The 21103-nt window shown below is 37.9% G+C and overlaps 1 protein-coding gene across 4 annotated transcripts in view; it reads left to right on the top strand.

The window, feature by feature from the left end:
• The window catches only part of CHRM3 (cholinergic receptor muscarinic 3), a 285912-nt gene that overhangs the window by 204093 nt on the left and 60716 nt on the right, over positions 1-21103 (top strand). Inside the window, exon 4 of one of the 4 annotated variants that reach the window (XM_055714899.1) lies at positions 7607-7720. The exons of 2 other annotated variants lie outside the window; for them this stretch is intronic. The gene's annotated coding sequence lies outside the window, so the exon portion shown is untranslated. The remainder of the gene's footprint in view (positions 1-7606; positions 7721-21103) is intronic. One more of the 4 variants, XM_055714901.1, reaches the window with a different exon arrangement.

Below are 21103 nucleotides of genomic sequence, written 5' to 3' on the forward strand. Positions count from 1 at the left end.
CATGTAATCTATCTGTTGAGAAATAACCCTTTCCAGTGCAGCCTGAAACTGTGTCTCTGGCATATTGCTAACTTCCATCTGTGCGGATATACTGACAGTCACAGCTTCTGAAAAAGGATCTGCCTGGGGTGCTTTTGAGAACCCCTGACTGGCTGTACGCAGAACAGCTTAAAGGGGTCTTGCTTCTTGCAGCAGCGCTATTGTGGTTAACAAGAAATGTTCTGAACTACGGCAAGTGCTAGAATAAAGGCGTTTCAGCAAAATAAAAGTACATACTCTGTTCAAAGCCTTAACTTGGCTTCACGCGTTCTAAAGGGTGAGTGATTTGCCTTTATCTATAAAAGAGGAATGCAAGATCACAGTCTGATGGCAAAATTGTAAAGAAATATTGGCATGCTAAAATAAATCACTGCCACCAGTGCTTAAGAACCATCTCTCTGTTTAGCTTGGTTTAGACCTGTCAACTATTTTCCTTGGTAGATAGCAGACAATGTTTCAGTATGCCATGCGATCTGAAATGACAGCTCAATTAGCATTTCATTTCTAATGTGTGTTTTCTGAAAGACCTTTAGGACCAAAGTCTGTCCCACACAGTCTTTCTGATTTAAAAGGTCATTAGAATCTGACTGAACACCTCCTTCTGCTATTATTCTCTCAGGCCTGGAAAAGGTTAAGAGGCATTTATTGGCTCACTGAGGCAGATGACTCATAACTTCTGGATATAAGAGGGGGAAGTGGCTGCCCGAAAAGATAGAATCTAGGGTGTGGGCTCAGAAGTCCCACAGTAGTCATCCTAGCAACAGGCTCAATAAAATGAAACAGCATCAACAGAAATTTTGAGCTGAAGTTTATCTTACTTTCTTTGTTCATAAAGGCAAATCTCTGAAAGGCACTGGACTAGAGTTTATGTAACGTGGACTCAGTGGAGAGCGAGTGACAAAGGTACCTGCTCACAGAAGGAAGCACCAAGAGCTAACAGAAAAGGTTTATGCCAGATGAGCAGAGCAAGAGCAGAATACTGAACTAAGTGGTTATACCAGTAAACCTGCATAACTCAGTTTGTATCCGTCTCTTAATTGTTGTAGGTTTTCTTGCAAATATTTTGTTGAAATTTCTTTTTCCTCTGTATCAACTGACAGCTGTGTTTTACCTTGACCTCCCTGAGACAGGTACATAGCAAGCAGCATGCCTAGAAATACAATTTTGAGGTTTTTTTCTGTGTGAGGTACAAAAGAAATGCATTCAAAGTGAATGTAAAGAGAAAAATAAGAGAAAAGTAAACTGAAATCATCTAGCTGTGTTTTCCCTCTGACATTCTGATTTCCCGCATGGAAAAACATCTTGGTGTATATCATAAAAATAATCTCTTATATGATTATCTCCATGCCACTGCTAAATTCAATTTACCCTTCTTTAAAGCATCTAGCTGCTGAGCAGACTTTTCTTTGTTTCTGAGCTCAAATCGTCTCTTCTGTCTGCAATCCACATCAGGTTGAATTTTTCTCCCATTCCATCATAACACTTTTGATGAGATTCTGATTCTCATTATCTTCAGAGGACCAAGCCTAACAGTGTGCCTCCTTTTATAAAGTTCGTATGTTCCTGCAATCTCATCTCCTCAAGAGATACTGGTTTCTGTTGTATTCAACTGATTATGTTTACCTGACCACAGCTGAAATCCATGTCTCTCTTTAGCAACTGCAGTCTTTGCTATAGATGGATTTTTATTTTGCTAACAAAATTGGAATGTGTGTTTTGCAGTAACAGGAATTGCTTCTAATCCTTTGTTTTGTTTTGGGGTTGGGTTTTGTGTAGTTTTTTGTTTGTTTGTTTTGTTGTTGTTGCTTATTGTTTCAAATGGTTTCTTTGAAATTAAGGCATAGGTAAATCTTCCACAGCAATCATCCTCAGCAACATTAGCATTAGGACCTAAGATTTGGGGAGTGGAGGCAATGGGACATTGTTTTGCAAGCTCTTCCCCTTTGTAGCAGTTCAAAGCCAAAACAATATGGATACAGGGTCTCTGGGCTTTTTATCAATTTAAATATTTGTTAGCAGATAACAGCAGTGGATGTGTAGCCAGAGCTTGTTGTATTCCACTAATACCTATTTGCCACAACATTTATGGGTCATTGGAATCGGAATATATTCTAAGGAAGTAGGAATATATTCGAAGAGAGAAAACAAATCTTGCCTTGAACTCGCCTGGGGTTTACCAGGAAGTTTTGTGGTACTTTAATTTGAGATACAGCTCAAGCTCACAATCTGCCATTATCTTATTTTCTTTCTTCTCTCTGCTTTTACAGACCCTGAAAATGATTGATTTCTCTAGGCATACTAGCCCATCTCCTTGTGTTACCATGTACAGTCCATATTCACACATATATCTTTTAGAAATTAATTTTCTGCAGCCTGTTTCTGTTTTTTAATTCAGTGAGCTTTCATGTTAAACTTCGAATTTTATGTAGCTTCTGATGTCTTAAGAGTTTATATTCACAACCTCCATCTGCCAGGCTAACCTAAGGGTGCCATTCCTTCAGTCCTCTTTTTCAAAATCGATTTATTTTTTTTCTTCAAGAAATAACTCAAATTGCCCTCAGTTGAGTAGTTCTAATTAAGAAATATGCATTTCATATAGCCATCTCTTTGGTAAAAAAGGATGGAAATTTACACCTAAGCAATCAGTACATTGCATAATTCTTGCTTAATGTTCCCCTTACAAATGTCGTAAATGAGACAGTGGCAAACAGGTGCAGTCGCTAAAGGGTATGGTTCATACGAGTGATCTTTGTCAAGCACAGAATTCCTTCTCTAACATTTTCTGAGTGCTTCAGAGTCTTAGAGTCGACAACAGGAAGAGCTCATTGGTTTTATAAAGGCTAAACATTGAAAACCAAGTGCCAGTGACCTCTCAAGCCATTTTTCATTAGTGTGACACAATTAGCTCAGTGTTAAGCCATCTTTGATTTGCATTACAGTGAGAATGGAATCTGTGAGACAGTATTTTCTTATGTAGAAAGTTAAATAGTATCTGAATGCTGGTTTTTGCCCTCATCTCCACATATTTAATGCTATGGTATTTCCATAGCATTCAGTGCCACACAGAACTATGTAGACATAAGACATGACTATTACATTTACCACTTTTTTGGATAGTTGACTAAAGCACTCAGTGAAAAAAAAGAAATCCTTAGCACAAGATCTGGGAAAATCTACTAGAATATCCAGTCCATTATTTGCCAAGCCTCAGGTGCACTGCTTTTCACCTTATCTCTGCCCTCTTCACTGTATTTTATTACAAACACACCAAACAAACTCTCACCCTTCCTCGGAGCTGCGCTGGATGGGAGCCTTTTCCCTGACAAAAGAGTTTATTCCCTTTAAAAAATCACTTTAATGTCTGCTAAATTTTATAGCTTCTAAACCTTCTCATCCAGTCCCTTGCCTCTTATGCACATAATGTCACTTAACGCTCTACTTCTCCTGTTCGGACTAAATGCATCTCTTGTATGTCTGCTAAGAAACCTCCGGCTGAAGCATCTGTCCGGTGCTGTCTGCATAACAGTACTGAAAAGACGCATCCAGCACCATAAATCTTTTTTGTCACTACACTGAGGTCATGCCCAGGCCTCACTCAGGTACATCCTCCCACCAAGTGTTATGTGTCCCACTATTTGTCAGCACAGCCTGGTCCACAGCTCAGCCTTGCCTGTGCACCGTTCGGTACACCCGTACCATCCAGCTCACGTGGTGGCATCCTCCCAGGTAATCCATCTGTATCGGTCTGGCCGAGGCCCATTTGGGAAGGAAAGCTGGATAGACAAGTCTTACTAAGCTATCAGTTCTAAAAGGTCAGGCAGGATTTGTCTGAGATGAATAACATGATATGTCAACACTTTCTTCTATATCCTAAATAAAGATATTGCTTGTAAGAATTAGTGAGCATTTGGATAACTGTAGTTGTCCTGCTTTTTTTCATTCAGTCGAATGTATGATACGTGCGGTAAATATAAACTTGCTTCTCAGCTCCCAGTCAGTAGTAATGGAATGAAAGTTTCCCATCACTGGAATATTTTAAGTGTGATGTTACAAACACAGCCAGAGAAATCAGATAAAATTCGTCCCCTACATTGTTGACTATCCGTTAAGCAGTAGCACAGGAACTTTTAACATAAGAGAAGAAATAATATATGAATTCTTCTCTCTCTTCTTATTTCTCAATCTCCTTCAGGATTCAACGCTGTCCACCACAAATCTCATAATTTAACTTCATCAGCATGAACAAAATTGCTCTCTGTTTGCTATTGTCTTCTGCTTTATACCTGTTTTTATCACAGGCACTTCTGCTTGAAAGTACACATCTTTCCTTGGTTGCAGTACCTGGCATACACTGATATTCAGCCTCCTGGTCTCTCACATCCAGTTGTTCAGTCATTTTTAACAAGTCACTCCCTCTGGCAAATGCTCTCAATTCAGGTAGTTTTGAGGTGATCTGTAAAGGCTTTCCAGGATCCTTTTAAAATTCAGTTTGCCTAAGTCCAGAAAGACAAATTCAGGCTAAAGAAGGAACCTTGGCCTTGCAAGTGAACCTTGTGCAGTCTTTGCACATATGTGAGGGGGAGAAAATAAACCTCAAGAGAACCACAGTTTCTGGATCCTACAGGTGTGTGGGCTTAGGCACAAACAGAGAGGCAGAGAAGCGTTACCTCCGGAGCTTTGCTTTGTCCTGGATATGCTGATTAAGATTACATAAAGTGGCAGGAGGATGCTTTGAAAAAACTGGGTGAATTTCCAGTTGCTGAGAATATTCAACCTGTGATGGGGGTCATGCTGTTATTCCCTGCTGTGCATGAAAGAACGTTTTAATATTTGCCAGCTTGCTGGGTGATTTATAGATGAGTATACTGGCTAGAGTGACTGAAGTTCGGTGTCTTTATTATGTTCTGTTTGATCAGGAGAGACACCAAATCTGAATGTGTACTTTGGAGAACCTTGCAGTAGCAAGTAGAACTGCTGACCTTTAAAATAACGTGATTCACACTATTGAGGGCAGTAGAGATAGTGTTCCATATATTAAAAGTTATGATGAAAAGCTGCGTGAGGTTTTTTTCCCTACCTGATTTCTGTAACTGTGGTTCAACACTCAGAAAATCCCCATGGAGCAGCAGTGACTTGAACATGGGCACTGAGCTGACCTGACTGAATTCTTGTGAGATCTTGGGAAAGAATCTTGGCAGGCAGAAGGCTTTGAAGTAGGGCATCATTAATGCCCGTTACTGTCAAGGCTGCATTATACCGCATTTCAGACTGAGATTTTTTGTTTGTTTTCTAGTACAGCCTATTTTAACTTGTTTGTTATAGTGAAGGTGAACACAATAAAAGTTATTATATAAATGTTATAAATAATATTATTTATATAATAAGACATCAAGGAAGGAAGCTTGCTGGCTGAAAGACTTTTGCTGAGTGACCGTTATGGTCAGCCTTTAAGGAGGGAAAAACAGTCTGAACTTGCCATACCATCCTGGAAAATCTGAGCCTTGAAGTTACTGTGGACAATCATTCACTGAAGAAATAGTGAAAAAGTACACAATTTCTGTTATCCAGCCCGCAAATAATCTTTGGAGTCTGTGTAACCCACCTATATCAGCTACCCATCACTTCAGCTACCTGGCCGTCACTACCAAAGTGCTACTAGTGCTGAAAAAGAGGTTTAGAAATACGCAGTAGAAATAACTCTACTCCTGCCAGAGACGTGCTTGAATAGGTATTCCTAATAAATTGTCTTTACAATGTTTCCTCAGTCGATAGGAACGGAACTCTTCTGAGAGCTCTAATGAGATTGGCTAAAGATGCAATGAAAACAACACCCGGAGGGATTGCAAGGCATTGCAGTTACGCAAGTGTCTATTCCTTTTAAGCAACATAGGGATCACTGTTCTTTCCCCAAAATATTTCAGAACAACGTGGAAGAGTCCCCACAGGCTCAGACTCACATCTAGTGATTTTCCTGCTGACATCGGGGCACTGTGGCAAAGTGACAGCCTAAAACACAGCTCTGCCCAATTGTGTGCAAGCCTATGAACCCAACAGACTGAGAGAGCACCCAAATCCCGCGTGCTGTTCTTTCACTGCCACGTTTACGGCTGCCCAACCTGTGCACAGCTGGGCTGGGGTCACTGCACAAGAACTGCCCTCGCTGTGGTCACTTCAGTGACAGCTTTATCCATTTGGGGGACATATCCATTTGTACCACAAAAGTACCACATGTACCAAAATGTGCCAAATGTACCACAAAAAAAGGGGCAGAAGTGGTAGTTCTTCTTGCCCTGCCAATAAGATTAAAATGCTGCTTCATTCTCCTGCACTTAAATGGAATTGAGGGCTACAGTCACTGACCAATGAAGTGTTCCAAGCAGTCTAGGCAACAACAATAACATCCAAAAAACAATGACTTTCTGTTCCAAATTTGTGGTTGCCGTAGGTTGTCTTGCTTCATCTCAGTAACTTGGAATACTCTAGATGTTTTATACCCCTCATTTGTGTGAACCAGGACATGCTGCCTCATTTACAGTCATGGAAAGAATGTGCTCAAGATCGCAGTTATGATTGTCCTGCAACTCTGCAAAGAGCTCTTAAAGTCAAACCTTTTGTAATAGTTCATTTTCTACTTCTGTGGTGCCAGTAGTGTTGTCTCTGTGAGTGCCTGTTGTGGTAACCAGCACAGTATTAGAGCTCAAAACTCCTGTAACAGTTTTACACTTTGATTCTGTATAGGATCTTACACTGAAGAGCAAGCAGCACACAAGTCATGCTGAGGAGAGTACATCTCTTGACAGTGTGCTCATTTGTATTTATATTTATCTGGTATTTTGCTTTCAGTGATTTAAAAGCAATCTAAAGTGTAAATCATATTCTCTTCCCAGTAAACCAGAGCACTCTGAAGGAGGTTGAAAGCACCAGGAGATAACAGGGGGAGCAACACTGTTGGTGTGGGCCACAGCTCACTTGCAGGGTTCTGCCGCGGTAGTGGGCATGGCCCGATGGTCCTTCTCCCACCCACTTGCACAATGCAAAGGCCAGGCAGAGCAGCAGATTGGGGAAAATGCAGCCTAAGCATCACAATTAGTGCCATAGTCTTCACATTTGCTGCATCTCTTCTGATGAGGCTTGTATTATGTCCTAATATGTTGTGCATTAGCAATTAGCATTTTTTTTTCTCTGCTTCTCTCCCCATGCTTTCCCAAGAGAAAACTTACTTGATTTTTTTAAAAAAATCTCTCTTTTGGAACCATGGTTAGAATTGGATAAAAATCAATTACACTCATTTAAAAAGGGCTAAGAGAGGGAAGTAAACCTGATGTAAGACTCCAGCAAGGTCTAGGGATTGTCAGTGAAGTCTTACTTTAATTCTCCTAAAAACTTAACTCCCTATTCAGTAAATAGGACCAGAAATCCACTGTATAGTGTATAATTTTGTAAAGATATGCTTGAAAAACTGCAGTTGCTAAGACCACAGTTACATAGTGAAATACAGTTAGGTGTGTATGAAGTAACAATATCTTTAAGAAAATCACCCTCAGGATCTCTGCTCACTGTGTTGTAGATACAGACTCTGATCTGAGCCCTCTACCATTCCTGCAGAGCTCATTTCAAAGGATCTTGGACTGCACCTGTGAGTGGCTGAGGACTGGCACAGTCCATCTCTTACACTGTACAGGTAGGATGAAAACATTCTGGTCAGGAATCATTTTTGGTTACTTGAAGCTTATAATTTACACTCCATTTGAAAAGGGGTGGTGAGTCTTATTAGTTCGTTTACACATCAGTGTTTCCATAAAAATGTTCCTTCTTCCTTTGCTTTGTGTGTTCAGTAAAGCAATCACTTCCTGCCACGGATACTCAGGGAACTTCCTTGCGCTACTTCATAAATGAAAATACTTTTTTTTTTTTTTTTTTTTTTTAAACATTTTAATGCATTTGTTCTGATTGGAAGCATATCTGTTGCATATGAAAAAACAGAAATGCTTGTTCTAAGTTGAAAATATTTATGCTAGGGTAGCTATTGTTTTATGGAATTACTAAAGAAAGATATTTCTGAAACATAAATTTTACAAGTGATTATTTCCTGTGTATGTTACACCTATTTTTCTGTGTTGAAAGGGCCAAAATCTTGACTTGTTCTGTTTAGATTGGGCAGTACAACCTGTCTCTGAATGGCTCTGCCTGGACGTGGCAGTGGAATGTATCCATCACTGTATGCCTATTACAAACAAGGTTGGAATCTGGCTCATTAAAAGCAGAAAAAAAAAAAAAAAAAGAAGTCACCAAGTAAGAATAACAGTGTCAGTTGTAGCTATTGTATTCATCTTCCTGTGAAGATAAGTCTCTGTGCTCTGGCAAGTTGGCTGTTGCATGGACTTCTCAAACAAAGGAACTGAGGCCAAGGTGGTGACAGCACTGCTTTTGGGCACCAGGTAAGGGGGCTTTGCATGGGAGTTAGCCGTGTAAAAGTATACTGGGAGAAGATCATGTGCTAAAAACTTGACTGTGGCTTTGAATAAATCACAAGGAAGGAGCAGAATTTTGCTCTCTTACCCTGTGAGCAGCCAAAGAGATCATGCCTGTGTGAGCCACGAGAGGCACGTACGTGCAGTCAGAAGGGGAATTATTTTCCTGGCCCAAAATTATTTCACATCTGTTTGACATGGCTTGTATATCAGAGGCTAGAACCAGAGAGGCTAAACTACACCTCACTTTCCCCTGCCAGAGCATCTTGTTGGTAAGGTCCTTCTGAAGGAAGCCTTGGGTAGCTCAGTATGATTTTTGGAAAACTGAATCTGCATGAAACACTGTAAAACATTATCACTGTGAAATAAGTACAGACATTTCTAAGTATAGACACACCCTTGTTATGGGTGTTTCTCAACCTAGGGTATTCATGGACAGCAGCTAATAGCAGGAGCAATATTGTGCACTGTGGTAGGCTTAGGAAATATAATATGATAGAAATGTGCCAAGTCTTTTTGCTGGGGAAAAAACATTAGTATGGACAATCAAAAAGAAAACTTACTAAACCTTGATTCAGAAAATAATGACGTATTTTAAAGTTTTTTGTTCTTATCTACACATTCGCAAAGGAGACGCTAAGTATCACTCAGGTTACTTAAAATGTTCCAGTACATGTGCATTTGTTGGGTTAAGATCACAAAAATTATAAACACAAGGATTCAGGCAATAATTTGATGGAAACATCTTTCTTCTCTGGCCTAAGTACTGTTCTGAACATATCACTAACTAATGTTTATCTAATTTAGGTTCTTAATTGTATTGTTTTGTGTTTCCATGTAGTATTTCTATGCTCTGCTTTCAAAATACTTGTTAAAATTTAACATTTATATACAATTTTATTTAGGTTGGTGATACAGTGTCAAAAATCAGTTCCTTTCCTTTGAACTCAGTCTGTGTTTAATTTGTATTCATCCCATGAATATGTCGGCTTAGTGTGTAGTGAGGTAAAACAAGTAGGTTCAAAGCAAAGCTGTTTCTGAGAGAACCCTGGAGAGCTGATAGTATTCTAGGAAAGAAGAGGAAAAGATTCAAGAAAACACAAGTTTAAATAACCAGGCAGGTGTAAAGGAAAGTTCTCACAGTCAAAAGACTGGTTAATCTTCTGGTGGATGTGCGTGGGGAAGTTACTTCTACGTAAATGTGTCTTTATATATGTACTATATCTGCTGTTCACATGTGACTTCGAAAGTGAAGATCCACCTGTATTTTGACTAGCCCTGACAGAGTAGAAAACAACTGATGTGTTGTGGTTCAGAGCCTTGCCCGAGAGTAGGGTATTGCAAAGCTTCACCTCACAGCAGGCGGGCAATACAGATGTATTTGGACCTTTGGCAGCTTTGAAGTTCTCTGTGATGGAGTACATGCTCGTTTTTACTCGAGATGAATAAATGTGTTACTTTCATGACTCTTAGATTCAATACAATGTTTAGTTGGTAAAGGTAGTAATAGTGGAATGATGGTCATATTTTAGAAAACAGTAAAATTCACAGGAACTAGGTTGTTCCCGGGAAGCTGTGAACGTTCAGGGGTGGAAAATCAAACATGCTATTATGTAAACTATCATTTATCTTAAAGAAATGAAAGCTAATGAAATAACACATCTGTTTCATTAGAAAAAAAAGTGCTTTATGGATATCTTTATATATCTTCAAATATCTTTAATAAAAATATCTAAATAGATACCTTTAAATATCTTTAAAGAAATCAAAAACTATAGTGATCCAATAGTTTAATTTTCAGAATGCTTTTGATACTTCACAGTACAAAGGTTCATTAATATCTCCTTAGGGAGAGGAGGAGATAGGATTACCTCATTTAAGCAAAAAACCAAAGACATTTGACTGATAAGAAAGTGAAAGCCTTACCCATAACTTTAAAGAATATTCTCCTTTCATAGATAGAATTTTAAATTTCATTAAAAGTATCCCTGTGAATTCAGTGCATTCACTTATTTTATCTTTAAATATTTGATTCTTGCTTGCATATTCTCCAAAGAAGAATAAGTTATACAGTAGAATTTTTTTAATTAGCTACCTGGACAGTTTTGCTCACTTTAGACTTTTTAGCAATATATTAATTTATAAGATGAAAAATATTAATGGAAGTGATTCATTGCCCCAGAAAAAAGTCTGCTTTAAACAATGGCAGGTTTTTTTTTATTTTGTATTATTTCAACAGCTTTGAAATGCATCACTTTATAGAATTACTTGTTTTCATCTCTACCAGTACCCAGTACTAAGTTTTTCGTGTGCTTGACTTTAGTAAAGCCTCTGTTTATAGTTTTGTGGGTGGAAAAAAAAAATAAATTTAAAGCTGTACAGTCTCAAGATATCTAGAACATAGGGGCACAATCCAACAAATACAACTTACTTTTAAGAAAAGCTGAATTAATCCTTTCAGTGAAATGCTCAGTTTGACTTCATGTAAGAAGCTGTGAGGACGTGGAGCTTTTCGTATTGCTCAGGAGGTATTCTGAGTGTGACGACTGAGAAATACGCAGGGATTTCAAAGGGAAACTGTTCCTATTAAGTTCAAAAGGAGTTTACTTGACCTTAAGATTAATCAAATTGAACCTTGTATTATTTTTGTAACATGTTTACAGAGAAACTCATTCTGCCTGCAGCACAGTGCTGTCCGTGGTACATTAGTTTCACTTTCGCCTTGCTGGAGCTCTTAAACTTTTTTTCCTGCCCACTGCACCTTGGAAATGGAATGGGAAGCAGAACCTCCTTTCATAGCAGTGGCGGTAATTTTCATCTTTGATTTAAAATTAATTACAGATTAAAAATGCAAAAAATTTGTTTGTGTGGTGCCTGCACACTCTGGACTGTTTCTTTAGCTAGCACGTGGGTGATGTTGCAGAAGTCCTTCTGCAGAGGTGGCTGGTGCAGCTGGGGCTGCTTCAGAAGGGGGCTGTGCACATGAAGGATTTCCAGGGTGCTGGAACTAGATGGAAGACCATTCTATAGCTGGCAAACATGAAGGGCTTTAGTGTAGCCTTCCTTTTGGAGTGGGAGGGGAGGGGGGAATTAGATGGGGTTGGAGCTTGATATGTTTATGAATTACATTATTTGATTTCTCAACATTGCCTTCATGATGCAGAAGATGTGTTATAGTTCTGTGTTCCTAAAATAAAGTTGCACTATATCTAGAAATCAGAACAACTGTAATGGGGAAATTCTAGCAAATAAATACTGTAAGTAGGTAGATCAAATGTACTCTTTCTAAAAAAGAGCAAAAGGAATCCCCACAAATGCATTCACAACCCCCCTTCACATTTCCTTGAGAGGCCACTGAAATTTGAGAATGAAGGTTACATGCAAGAGCATTGCAATTCTTAATCTCTCTTCTAATTCACAGAAATCCCAAATATCAAATCAAGAAGCTAATTAAAGACGCGTTTCCAGTTAAAATGAGGGTTTTTACTGAAGCGAACTCAAAAATTGCATAATGAGCCTCCATTATCTCTCAGTGATTTCAGAACAAAAGTAACTAGTCTATCAGGAAAAGATAAACTTCCTCCTGTAAAGCCTCACTCTGCAATACAAGCCTGTGATTTAAAAATGAAGTTTGAAAGCTCATACGTACTTTGGTTGCTTGCTAGTCCTTCCCAGAATGGCACAGTGGGTAGTTCTGTTCCCCGGGTTACAGCTGCACATTATGTCAGTTTGACAGGCGTGAGAATGAGCGAAGTTTTTTCATCATCCCTCAAGTGTTTTTATCCTGCCGGCTGCCTGCCTGCAAGTATGTGCAGAGCTGAATCGGTAGCCTGTGGTCTCCTCACCACTACATGGTGCTCTGGGAGTGTCTCAGATGTTCAGTGTCCAGTCTGGTGGGCTCCAGTTGTGCAGTCCTTCTCCAAGAGGCATGCCCATTCATGCTTTAAGACAATAATGCTTATAATGATAAGAAAAAGCATGCTTAATATGCACATTATGCATGATTTCTGTAAGATTCAGTTTAAGAATTCAGGTGCCTGTGGGTAGGTGTTTTCGTATGAATGAAGCAGGTAATCTTCTACTATGGCCAATGCTGATATTGCCAGTAGTCAGTGAAGTCTAAAGAATGATGTAAGTTAGCTGCTTAATTTGTTTACATAGTGAATTAAACTACCAGAGCCAGAACACAAAATCTGTGAATACATATGCTCCCTACAAAGGAAAGTTTAAAATCTGTGGATCCTATGAATGCTCAAGACAAAGTGATGACACGATATCTAGCATATTCTATGCCCTCTTGGAGATTTTAGAAAAACATCAACTGTGACCACCTATGGTCTTGTACAGACAATTGACTTACACAGACAACCGATAAAGGATAGAAACACTAAGCTGCTGTTGGAGGCTCATTCCCCCCAGATAAACACCTTTATTGAGGTTAAACCCAACCGTCATCACTATGGGATACATAGAGAAAGTATTTAGTAGAAGAGCCTGTGAAGTGAAATTCAACATTTCCCAGGTAGCCAAAAATAATGGAGTCAGCAGAGACCCCGGGTTCACGTCTTCTTACAGTCATTCTGCTGCTACATCTTTTAACGTCCAATACTTAAAACTCTCCTTTCTGTGTCCCAAAGTCTCCTAGCCTGTCAGTTTTTATGGCCTTATGTTGTGCTACCTACCTGTTTTAGCTCAGTAACTGAAGAACACTGTAAATTCAAGCTAAGGATTCCTGTGCCTGACCTGTTCCACCCTGGCATTTTCCTTCATAACAGCTTCGATGAGGGAACTGCAAAACTGCATTTCCACAAGGGAACAGCCTCAGCTGCTGAAGTGTTCCTGCTCACTCATTCCTGCCCCAGCACCGTATTCTGCCATCCTCTCAGCTTTTCTGATACAGCTGCTTACAATGTCTTAACCGTATTAGTTCAATAGAAATTGAAACACAACAAAAACAAAAACAAAAACAAAAAAAAAAAAAACAAAAAAAAAAAAGAAAGAAAAGAAATAAACCCAAAACCAACAAAAACCCTACCACCACCTTTCCTAAAAAGAGATTATTTTTACCTGGATTACACCAATGATAAAATTCATCATGTGGCCCATTACCATTTGCATTGCAGCAGTGGTGGTGTGAGAAGCTGCAATATAGGGATAGCGTATCTTTCGTGCTGGCTTCCTTGACAAAGAAAATGTATCATATAACCCTGAATCTAAAAGTTATCTTCTTTTCCTAATTATCACAATTTGTCTAACAGAAGATTAGGAGGTTAGTAGATTACCTATGCCTTCAGGCGGTTTTCCTTTTGTATTTATACCATCACAGCTGCAGAAAAGCTATTTTAAAGAACAAAATTAAAACTTATGTTTTAAAATGAATAGGTCTTTGAATAGCAAAACCCCAGACCTGTTGAATAAAAAGCTGGAAAATTTACAAATCCATATTTTCTCATACAGAAGGACTATTCATTCTCAATCCAAATTGGAAACATCAGTGTTATATTTTAGTTCTAGCCTCAAAACACAATTTTTCATGTGGCTTGAGATTTACAGATACAAAATCTGTTGTGCTTTCCTTCAGTAGTACCTTACCCGTTATCGATCTGCATGTATAAAGGTGTGCAGATACACTAAATCTGTCTTGCAAACTCTTAGTTTCAAAATGTGTTGTGCTTACTCATAATCCTTATTTGTATTTCTCATCACAAATAAACTCACAGGAGGTTGGAGCTGTGTTCCCATATTGTGGATATTTAGCTTGGTAGTAGGTACATTTGGTGCAGTTTGCTTCGTGTTAGGATTGGTTCAGTTCTTAACGTAAGGTTAATAATATGAAATTAATTAGTTTTCCTATCAGCAGTCACTAATCAAATTCTTTTATTGATGCATTTTTGTGTGTCTGGTCTATGATTTATTTGTCTCTTTTTTTTTTTCTATTAGAAATAGAGACACAGCAAATACAGCAGGGACTGAGTAGAAGGCAAAGTTTAGGTTAGACTGCTGAGCACCATCCGGGTGGCAGGCAGGGGAGCAGCTGGGGCTCCTTGCTGTGCGGCTCCACATGAAGGCTGGTTCCCCTTTCCCCCCCGAGCTGCAGCTGTCCCTGTCTGGCAGATTATCTGGTATATGCAGATATGTAGAAACCAAATCTGATTTCCACATGCACTACCCTCAGTGGTGTCAGCCCTCTTTCCTTAAAGATTATGCAAGGGTAAATTAAATTATTTTGTTATCACAATGCTTAAAAAAACAGTTAATAAAAATGAAAATGTTTTTTAATTGCTCTCATTAGTTACAAAAATAGCTTCGTTACTGAGTTCTTTTATGTTGGACTTGACTTTTAAAAATGAACAATTTTGAAAATCCCAGTTAAATTCCATTTTTGTGTTCTAAACGTTTTCTACATTGTCCTTCATTTGTTTCCATTGATGTCCTTTCCTCATACTCCATATCATTCTCCATTTCTTTTCCTTTCCTGATTCATAGTTCTTCCTTTTTAATAGTCATTTGAAACCAACATTTGTTTGGTAAGACAGTTCATATTTATACATACTAGAATTCTAAAAATTTATCTGTGATTGAACACTAGTCCAAAGACGACTGCAAAGTTTAAATACCGCTATATGAAAGCATAAAAAATATGTTTCTGAAGAACTCTGAGTGCTTTGAAATGTAGTTTCATTTTCTATCAGAACTGAGCCTCTAAATTCTTCATATAACCTGGTAAAAATAAAATCTGCTTTGAAATGATTCAGCAACTTATCTGAAATTTTTGGTTGAGTCTCTGATGTTTCTACTTTAGCATGTAATGAAAATGTCAAAACCAGATATAAGGCCAAATAGAGGATCGCTGCATTTAATTCACGTTATGTTATAACTGTATGTTTCAGTACTTTCCATGCATTTTTCTTAGTATTAATTGGAAATGTTGGTAACAGTGGAATGCATTCAGAAACATTTTTGAAAATTCATTTAGTAGATCTGATAGATCTGTATGAAATGTAATTTGATAGATTTTTTCAGTTGATGAAAATGGTTTCTTTAGTATTTCTAACTGTTCTTTTTGCTTGCAACTTTGGGAGCCCTCATGTCTTCATGGTCTATGTACTCTGTACACAACACGTGTCTTAGGTATTAATTTACATCCAGGATCCTTACTTTTCTTACTCGGTGTAACTATATTTTAGTGCACATCTATCAGACATGCAAAATTGGGGAGGTTTCCCTTCTAACAAGTGTATGGAGTCCCTCAGCTATACACAGAGATATTACAGAAAATCTGAAACTTCAGAAGGAGCAATGAGGAAGAAAATGGTTTCATTTTCTCACGGCAATGCTATTACTGGGGACTTCTCCAGGTTTTTTTAAATGTGAAGTCATATGTTTATTTTATTATAGTGTCTTTCATGAGGCCTGTGCTCCGAAGTATAGTATACTCCCTGAATTGAATGATTGGAACAGGGGTGTTTGAGGTTTGGGGGTTTCCTCTGGCAGTTTCTGCTTTATGCTTTACATACAAAAGAGTGAAGGGTGTCACTTTTTATTAAAAGCAGTGTTTGAGTGTTACTGCCTGCTGGAGAAACCCATGGTAAAGGGAGAAGCCAAGCCAGGAGGAGTGTTTGCACTTGTGGTGATGAGGGAGATGCTTCATCCACTGAGTGAGGAAGGGCGGAGGGTTTCCAGCGCATGGGGTGGGATGCCAGGGACAGAAGGACCGAAGGAAAATGCTGCTACCCATTTCCCAAAGCCTGCAAACCCAAAGGGGAGTTGGGTGTTTCTCCTGTGCCCTTTTTGCTTCACACCTGTGGGGAACTCAGCAAAAGAGGCAATGTGTCAGTCCCTGGCGGAAAAAGGCTTCATGAGCTCTGTGTGAGGAACCAGAGGGGATGGATTTGATTCAAAACCTGCTCTAGCAAAGTGTACTTTAATCAGTATAAAATCTCATAGTACCATCCTAAGATCCACAATTAAAGGAGAGCTGAGGCTCTGTTAATTTTAGCTTTGCCCAGCTTTATTGTTGGCAGGTTGCAGACAACAGTGAGAACCATATAAGGCCTGAAAAATAAAAATAGTTCACAAATGGTTTCATGTCAAGAGCCTTTTATTTTTGAAAATGCAACCAATAATCAGATCCTTGAAACGTTCCTGTGACATATAGATAAGCATATGCTTAAATGAAATATACTTAAATGAAAAAAATCTAATTTATGATTGTCCTTCAGGAATTACATATTCAGAGAGAGAATAGAACCCCTCTAATTTCTTTCTCAGGTTCTTTTTTAAGTGTTAGGATCCTTGCCAGTGTGTCTATGTTTTTCTGACCTTTCTTTAATTGCCCTGGCATTTCCATTACAGCATTTGAAAATTGCCATTAATTTATTTGCTGAGTTGCCAATGCTTGTATTATGTTTGCCACCTACAGAGAACCGCAGTAGTACTTGCTGATACTATCACACATTATTCTTGGCTGTACTTTGGCTCAAAGAGTAGAGGGGGTCTGCGTGTCTTTTCCTCAGCTTCAGTGTTCTGTTTTTTTCTAGAGAAAATAATTTTACTGAGATACAGTGTCTCTTTCCACCCAGCAGACCAGTTTAAAAGGCTCATCTCTCAACTCATTTTTTTCAGTTTAGAGGATAACAATAGCAACTTTGAGTACCATATGTGTAAAGTGATAGATGCTGCACTGCATGAATAAAAAATTAATCTCAAGCGTATTTTTACAGTTTATTTTCATATTTGTGAATTTAAAAAATATCTTAAGCATCATGGTAGTTGAATTCCTGTCACACACAGCAAAGCAACTCGCAGATGTTAAGTGGTCTTCTGAAAGTCTCTGTCTGATGATTTTATATAGAAGAAATGTATTTTGCAAAAGTAAAATTCTTGTTAAAACTGAAATTTCCATAAAACTGAGCAGATGAAGTCATCTAACAAAAATGCTGTAATAGAACAGAGCTTTGTAGATGATGATAGATGCACTTCCCACGTGCCTATATTCAGATTGTTTTTTCTCAGCTGTATATACTTGCTTTTCTAAAAATGTAGACATTATGTGTCTCTGTTTTGCAGGTTTTTTTCCTAACTATACATGTTTTCTTTCTGTTTTAATCTGACATTATTTGCTATCTATTTACATTTTGGTTTGTATCACTATTTCATCGGTTACCGATGTCTTAAATATTTTGCCAACACCTTTGCAAACTTTCTAGAGGTATTTAGTAATCAAAATCACAATAATTAAAAGGGGATTACCAACCTGTGGTATTTAGCTCGAATTTAAATATTTATTTAAATAGAATCATGGAAATACTTTGTCCCATGGAGCCACCCACAGTTGATAGCTTCCTATTTTCTGTCAATATACATCAGTCATATACAGCAGGTACAGAGTATGAATCATCGACTAAGGAGTTTCTCACATTTATCAGGGTGTTTGGAATACCACTTCCACCACTCTTTGTATTAACCTTCATTTTCCACTTTTTTTTTTTTTTTTTTTTTTTTTCCCCATTGGCACTTTGGTGACCTCCCAGTCAGGGAGGATCTTTCCTTTCATATGTAACCCTTTCTAAAAAATGAAGATGTGAAATCTACTTATCATTTGAAATTATAGACATGGCACATATATTTAAGGTCAGGAAAGTTAATATACTATGCTTTTGCGGCAGTAGCAATACTCTGCACGTCACCTGCTCCTTCAAAACACTGTTTCTGGTGATGATGCTAGTTACCTGTTCCTTGCAACCCTCAAAAAGCATACCAAAAGGTCACACTTCATACTAAGTTAAGGACCTCAAACAAAAAGATGGATTTAGGTATTGAAAATTTATTTTATTGGGGAAAACTGAAATCTAAGATTTTGCTATAGGGTATTGGAGGCAAACACAACAATGAAAATTATCTTGAACACAGACTATTTTTTTTCTATTTCTGTGTCATTTAGGACTCTTTGACACTTAAGCACCTGGACCAATTTGTTCCAACTGCTTTACAAAATACAGAACAAAAGAAAGGTGCTGGCACCAAATATGGGAATTAACACTGAAACAAATTAATAGAAAAAGCACTAGTGATGTGAGTTTGCAAAGATGTAGTGTGACTTGCTTGTGTGCAAACTTTTAACATAACAGGAATACTGTGAATCTACACCTGAAGCTTGAATCTGGATGACTGGATGTTCCAAGTGCTGCCAACACTGGGAACGTCCAAGTAAGGCATTGGGAAAGGGTAACAAAAGAACCAATACAACTGGGGCACCAAGGAACTGGTTTACAAAGATTAAAATCACAGATCTGCTTTCTAAGAGGAAGATAAGATCTGCAAGCATTTGAGGTATGTAAGCAGAAAAAGAACTGATCAGAATACTCTAGATGGATGTAGCTAGATAAGATGGGTTATATGAAAAGGACTGGAATTTGACAGGGAAGGGAAGTTTGGTAGCTATGAGATCTTTCAGCTGTTTAACAGCCTGCTTATACAAATAATAGGAGCTTTGTCATGTAAGTTTTGAATCAAAGTAAAAAACACGTTAGGGGATTAATTTTATATAGGCAGAGGAGAAATTAGATTATTTTCTAATAGTATTACATCCCTGATTAATTAACTCCTGCATAATCAGAATATAATTTTCCTTATGAGGGCTCATGACCTGTGTCTGGAGGTGCTAGAACAGCCCTGTGAGTTCAGAGGAGTCAAAATAAAGGAGATTTAGGTCCGAACCATGTAAGCATGAGAAGGACCCAGAGCCCAGTTCTCCTTGTCCCTGAATCAGCACCAGGACACTGTGGAAAAACAAGGTGCACAGCTGTTACCTTGGTTCACCTGAAAAAGCCTGGGTCTCCATGTTGTGTTAGGATAGAGACAGGCAGGCATTTATCCATGTAAGTGTATTTTAATTTTTTAATTAACTAAATATCTGTCTGAAGTTAAAATCCAAGAGAGCTCTCAGCTCAGAGAGGGCACTTGTAGCTACTTTCAAGGTTGGACAAAAATTGAGGTTAAGAGAGCTGACTCACTGACTAATAACCTCTTGTTCATCATTTACACTTAAAGCATTTTAATTTTCTTGAGATTGTCATATTCCATCCTCACTTATTCTGATACAAGTTAATGGAGAGTCAGACAATTTCCTTTTCCTGAGAAAAAAGGGAAAATAATAATTACAGATGACATTGTTCTTTTTAAGTAGGCACTTAGTGCTAATATATTTAATATTGAGTGTATATATATATAAAATATATATATAAAAATATATTAAAATTGAAAAAACTCATTATTTGTTCTTATTGCCAAAGCATGCCTTCCTGTATCATATTACGTCAGTGAGACAGCTTTTCCACTGTGGCAGATTTTTGAGTTTTTTCAGATCTTTCTATGAAAATTTATTCTGACAGCTCCATGTTTGGTCCATCACATTTGCTAACTGTTCTCAAGTTGCTAAGCAGTCTTTTGCATTTCCTCCCCCTGATTTTAAAATTAATACTTTTGATTCTTCAAGACTTCAGGTTTATTAATGCTTTATGATCACTTTTCACAATATCTCTGTACAATGGAATATTAAAAATGCAAAGCAAAGTTTTATACTTGACTGCCTTCTTCCTTGAGATTGTACCTGTACCTCAGCATAGTACCAAATAATACCAAATTAAAATAAGCCCCACTATTGTATATGAGTCTGATTTTAAATTTCTGGGGATCTGGGAACTGATACTGCATGGTAAATACATGCTTTACTTGTAGTTATACACTATCCAACTGAACAAAGAGACTATGGTATATAGTATTAGCAAGAAAAGGGGAAAAAAATATATGAGAAGTGAAATGAATGAAGCTTTTACCCAATTTATCTATGTGTTCAGATGAGATTCTGTGGCCTTTAATAACATAGAGATTCTGATGCTTTTCCTACAGTTGAGATATTTTTAGCACCTCTTTGCTATCAAAGTTTAGGGTCATATTTCCCCAGACTACCATGTAGATAGAGTCTCTCTCTTTCACACAGACACTAATGTTTCATGAAACTTGTAGGCTTTTCATATTTCTGTGGTCTTATCTTCCATATCAAATGTGAATTACGTTGGCAGATAACTCAAAGTCTTGTAAGAGGAGGACATAAAAAGTGCATATACATACACATAGATACAGTTTGATACTTAAGCCATGTCTGTGTCGGAAGGAAGGCTAGAAATGACACTACAAAACCTCCAAACAATTCTTAAGTGCCTTTGATCCTTGCAAATCTAGTTCTCTCCTCAATGTATTTATTTTTCCTATGTGCTTAGAGAAAAATGTTAAAGAGACATAAGAAAAACAAGTGGAATACTTAACTACAAATGATTGTCATATCTGTTCATTACTGAGGCAAGAGTAAGTACCTTGAGAAAGTACAGACAGCATCTAAATGATGCAGGCATTGTTATTTCATCACTGCAAAGTTGCGTGTATTACAGTATTCAGCCCAAACATAACTAGAAAACAAGTCCAGGGAGGTTAATTTTTATAAAATCCTTTTCAATCCCCAACTGTTGGTTGTGCCTATTAAGCACGAAGTCCAGAAATTAGAAGAACTATGGAAATGATGTGATGCTTCTATT

Source organism: Falco cherrug, chromosome 6 (assembly GCF_023634085.1).
Source record: "Falco cherrug isolate bFalChe1 chromosome 6, bFalChe1.pri, whole genome shotgun sequence".
In the NCBI taxonomy this organism is placed as follows: Eukaryota; Metazoa; Chordata; class Aves; order Falconiformes; family Falconidae; genus Falco; species Falco cherrug.